A 5,582-nucleotide genomic window follows, 5' to 3' on the forward strand; every position below is an offset into this window, starting at 1 on the left:
AAAAAAAAAAAATCAATATAGAGAGCTGAATCAATCATCAATCTCTGATGTAATGCTATTAAAATGTAATGATGTTATATTCCGGAAGTGACCTGGTACTTCCTGGCAGAACTGAATGAAGACATGACAGCTATATCTTTGTTCCTTTGTCCTATAACTAAACTCAGCTCTCCATGCCTCTCACCCCGCCAAAAGCCCCCTCCCTCCTTATTATCCAAAGGAAGTAAAGACCAACAACGTGACACTGCTAGAGGAAGGCTTCCTGGCCTTCTGGCTGCTTAGTGCAAAGCTACTGTACGACCATGATGTATTGAGTGTATTGAGGCAGGTAAGAGCAAGATGTTTGTGCAGCAGGAAGCAGAGCTGAGCTTGCTTAGGGTGGGGAGAAGGTGATTAGCGATACAGGCATGTGTCCGCCGATCCACGTCAGTGCACCTGCCCGTTGCTGTGGTATGTGCTGAACTCCTTGTGTGGGGTGCTCTGCTCGGAGCACAGATGAGTAAGCGGCTGTACACCGTGGCAGTGGCATGGGTTTGCACGGCCACTACAGCCTGACCTTGTTATTTAAAACCAGTAGATAGTTGCCATGCCAACATGATATCATACACCGTATTTGCACATGCCCATCAAAAAGAGTTACACCCTTGTGTTAAACCAGATCGTAAATCTGCACATGCAAACATACACACATACATATATACACACACACACACACACACACACACAAATAGAGGAATTAGTTGAGGGATTAAAAGAAGCCCTTTCTTCCCAAGAACGTTAATGATTTTAACTTCATAGCATAGCTAATTAAGTGGTGCGGGGGGAGCGTGGTTTAGAAGAGTCTGACTCAGCTTCATGTTGTAAATCTAGTTTTACCGCTGCCTTTCTGTGTGATCCTGAGCGGAGTTCTCAGCTTCCCTCAACCATAGTGCCTTTTGCTTAAAAAGAGGTATAATAATAACTGCTCAGTCCCAGACTGAGAGTGGAGAGGAGAAGTTCACACTGAATAATGCTTGTAGAAGTACTCTGGGTGAGTACTTCTGGTGAAGGGCACTACAGTATGATAATAATTGGATTGTCAATATGCTGTCAGGAAAGATGGTTTACAGTGACCTTCTAAGGAGCTTTTCCGTAACTATCTAATTTTGTTTATGTTGCATGGGTTTGATGGAAGTTCCCTGTTCTAGACATCAAGGAATGGATTATTTGAATTGGTCAATGGAAATCTGTATTAAAGTTAGAAGTCGCAGAACAATGAAGTCCTCACAAAATGCACAAATGAACATAACTCATTTGTGCTCAGGTACAACATATATTAAGAATACCACTTCTCCCTATGTAGATATGTTTGGGTTCTGGGGATGTTGGAGAGGAGTGTCTATATTAAACATCTGGTCTGCTTTTGAGTACTTTGATCAGCATCTGCATGTGATTGAGTTCTCAAGTTTGGCCAGAAAAGCAGCTGAGGTTGAGAGACAAGATAGGGGTCAGCTGCTTTTGTATAATTATATATTCTACTTGGACAGCTAGGAAGGTGCCTTTCCATTCAGTAGTTTTCATGAAAGATAAAGGTTTTGTGACGGCACATCACTTGGATGGAATATGAAGGATTGCAGATAAACTAGGATTTTAGGCTACAGGGATTATCAAATATTGCACTGCTGCAGGCTGAGATTTATCAGCTACCAAGCCCTGGTTCCTGTTTGCCTTTGCTAAAATCCTTTTGAAGGGTGACAGTATTCATGAACATTAAAAGTGTAAGCAGGCAAAGTACAGAAGCGTACTTATTACAGGAGAAATGGAACAAAAAAAATGGGAAGATTACAGTGGAAACCATGTCATGGTGAATAAGGAGTCAGGCTTCAGTCTTGGGGAGAACTGGCATCCGGCCTAGTTTAAATTAGATGTAAGATTTTTTTTCTTTCTAAACTTGATCCTGGATTTCCTTCTGTCACCTCATATCCTTTTACGGTCAGTAGCACTGTACCCATGCATATTTATTAGATTTAGACATTTTGCAAGTCACCTTCACAACAACTTCTTTTCCTGGAAAAACTGGTTGGTTATGAGACTGAATTTGCAAGTCTAATCTTTGGCATTTATTAACCCTTATTAGTCTGGTTGCTCAATGGACAGATAAGTTTTCAGGCTTATTTGCAATTTAATTTCCTTCTATATACTAATGACAGTCCATACTTCTGTTTAGATTTCATAATCTAGATTCCTTCACACATGAAAATGACCTGTGTATTCAGAATCCTGGGAGAGAAACAGTGGTCCCGTTTGAGAGAGAACAGTGGTCCTGCTGTTTGAGAGAGCAAGAATTAATTGTTAGTACTTCTCTCCTTTCTTTCAGGGAGCCACAGGCATGAGAAGAGGAGCAGGTTTATACACCTGCAAATACTTCCTTTGCTTTAAGCTCACAGTGAAGCTAGAGTAGAAAAGGCAGATACTGTTTTTCCTCCCCAGACTAAGACGCGTCTCTGAGCCTCAGCTAGAACCACTCTTGTCTGTTTGCTTGTGGTATTTCCAGACCTGCTGAAGGCCTAGAAAGCGCAGCCACTGAAACAAACACAGTTGCTTATTGAGGCAGAGGTTGATGCACTGGGAGACAAGTTGTTGGAATAAACACAGCTGTGTTTTTTCCATTACACTGTGTTCTCATTTACTGGGTCAGTCAGCCACATACCTTGTCTGTGCAAAGGTACGGGGGTAAATACATGTCCTTGGGGAATCGCTAGGACTGTAGGATCTACTCTTGAACTTCATCTTGGATAGGGTTCTCCAATGTTTAAATCAAATAAAGCTGTGGTTATACCTATTACAGGGAATGGTTAGAGCTTATTAATAGTGAGGAAAACAACCTGCTGTGGAATATGCAGTCAACCTGTGTAATCAATTGTGCTTTCAAATGCCTAGTTGCTCCCAACTCTGCCATGACAGTCTTCAAGCCCTGAGTTAAGGTTTCAGATAAACCCATCTGAGTTCCCTGCAGAGAAGACTCTTCCTTTTGAGGAGAAGAAACTTTTTATCTGCATGGCTGTAATTGAGAAGCTCCTGAACAGATCTTGTTCACGTTCCCGTGTAAATGTCAACTCTGGGCAAACCCACAGCCACAAAATACTACAGTTCAGGGTTTCAGAGGGAACAGTGGCTTTGCTTCCAGGAGCAAAGCCTGAAAAACAGAGACTGCCCACAGGCAGTGAGGCTCAAGGGACAAGGCAGCTCCAGGAGTTGGCTTGTATTCCAGCACTGGAGCAATTCCCACTGCTGCACTGGGTTAAGCTCATCTTCACTGCCAGGCTTAGGCTGGCTAATGGGCATCTCTGACCCTGGTTTTCACTTCAAAAAGAAGTCACAGTTGGAATGATTTTGAAAAGCAGGGTTTTCTGTACAGTCACAGGGTTTTCTGTACAGTCACAGGGTTTGTACTGGGCCAGCAGAAATGTCTGCATTAGATGAATACTGCCGGATCCCTGGTGGTGTGTGGAGCTCCCACCAGGCTTCCAGGCCATAAGAAAACCCTCATGACTTTAGCATACAGGCAGATCCACTTGTCATACACCAACAGCACAATGAAACTTGTTCAAGCCGCGAGATGTAAGGCTCAGTGGAAAAGTAGCCTTGAGTTATCTGGATACAAAAGAGAGAATTCAGCACCTGTGGCAATGAACAAAGTCGGGCTCTGTTATCAGCTTGGACTGGTGCCACCAGCAGAGACAATCTGCTGTTTCCAATGTGCCATTTCAGTTGAAGCTGTTTGGACCTGACCTGGGAGTACAATGCTGGGATTATCATCACAACAGGCTTGGGTAGCAGGGCTCCCTCCCCGAAATTCACCGTAGTCTTTGCAATAAAATTAATCCAATTGTATCCTCCAATTCCCCTTTTTGCAGCACTGTCTGGGAGGGACACCCATGATACAATCAAATTTGCTTTTCTGGCATCTCTCATACTAACGAGCATTGTCCTACCAGCACTTCCCAGGGTGAGTCAGCTTCCCTTGCTCCCAGGTGACCCAATTTTTTTTTTCCCCAGTTTTTCAATTAAGCAGAAATTAATTTCACTTTTATGAACCGCTGGCCACATTCGGCTCACAGGTACTGGTAAAAATGCAGAATTAATCACTTGCCCTCTGGCGCTGGGTGGAACCCCCAACCTCTTCATACCCACAGTGCAAATTTTCATCAAGCAGGAATGTACTGGCCATTTACTGGAGTGGTGAACTGAGGAGTTCAGAGCGCGACAGAGGTTTCCTAAGTGGAGAGCGATAAGACAGAGAGCTCTCGTTCTTCCGCGGCACAGATTTTTATCATATCACAAAAGCAAGCAGCTGAAAAGATTCCAGTCAAGAAGCACTGTGCTTTGAGAACGGGTTAGACTGCCTGCCCTTCCGTGCGAGACTACGAGACTACCGGATGGGATCCAGGGTGAAAACAAGTTCTTAAACAGGTTATACCTACTGCTATGGCTCACAGCCATTATCAGATGCTGAAGTCTTTTACATACCTAATTCTCTGTAGGTTCTTCTTGTCATTCCCCGCAAGGGAGCCAGAACACGTGCAGTGTGCAGCTGTATTCTGCCATCATCCCAGATGAACGTTACCTTGAAAACCATGAATGCAAAAAACACCCCCACTAGATTGGCTCGAGGTTGAGTGGCAGAGGTAGTATTTTATTTTTTGAGCATCCCTCCTCAAGGACACTAAAGAGTTTGTAAAACATCACTAAATGAAAACAAAACATCGCCAACAACAAAAATGCAAAACTGCCCAAAAGTAAAACACAGCAGCATTCAAATATTGGAAAACATGAGAGCTAAAGTGCTTGAGATTATTTCTTAACTATGCACAGTCTGGTCAGTCTTCCCCATATAAATGCTATTTTTCCAATAGCACGTGCCTGGCTGCATAGGTTTCTTCACCAATCTATGGCAGGATAACACTACTAAGCCAGAGCCATGACCCAAAAGGGCTGGGAGCAATGTATTTCTTTCTATCCGTCATACTAAAAGTAAGTTAATAAATAATATTCAAAGAAACACATTTTAAAGTTCAGGCAGCTGAAGTCGGACTCCTAGGAGAGTGACTGTATGGATTTCCCATGCAGTGAAGTCGCTAGCATGGCCTGAAGCTGAACAAAGCTTTGGTGGGATTTATAAAGTGCTGTCTTTTAGTATTTTATGCCTGTCTTTAGTAGTGTTTTTTTCAAACCAGCACCGGGATTGCGAGTTAAAAAAAATTCTGAAATAACAGACCAATTTTCAGTGGATGCTGGAGCCAGACAGACATTGCACAGTGCACGCAAATATATTAAAAAAAAAAAAACCAACCCCAAACCCAAACCAAAAAAAACCCGAAACCCAAAACCTAACTCAATTATGGTAAAACTTTTCATCCTTAAAAACAAACACCCACCAAGCACCAAGAGCAAATCTGAAAGCAACATCTGCCTCTCGGTCCCCTGGCTCGTTCCAGCAGCAAGGATGGCTACATGATACAAGCTCAGCAGCAATGGTAGTAGCCTGCAGGCACTCAGTGCAAAACTCTCCCGGCATTCAGCATTCAGGAAGGGATCCAGTT

This window comes from Aptenodytes forsteri, unplaced genomic scaffold, assembly GCF_000699145.1.
Source record: "Aptenodytes forsteri isolate BGI_AS27 unplaced genomic scaffold, ASM69914v1 Scaffold118, whole genome shotgun sequence".
NCBI classification, from domain to species: Eukaryota; Metazoa; Chordata; class Aves; order Sphenisciformes; family Spheniscidae; genus Aptenodytes; species Aptenodytes forsteri.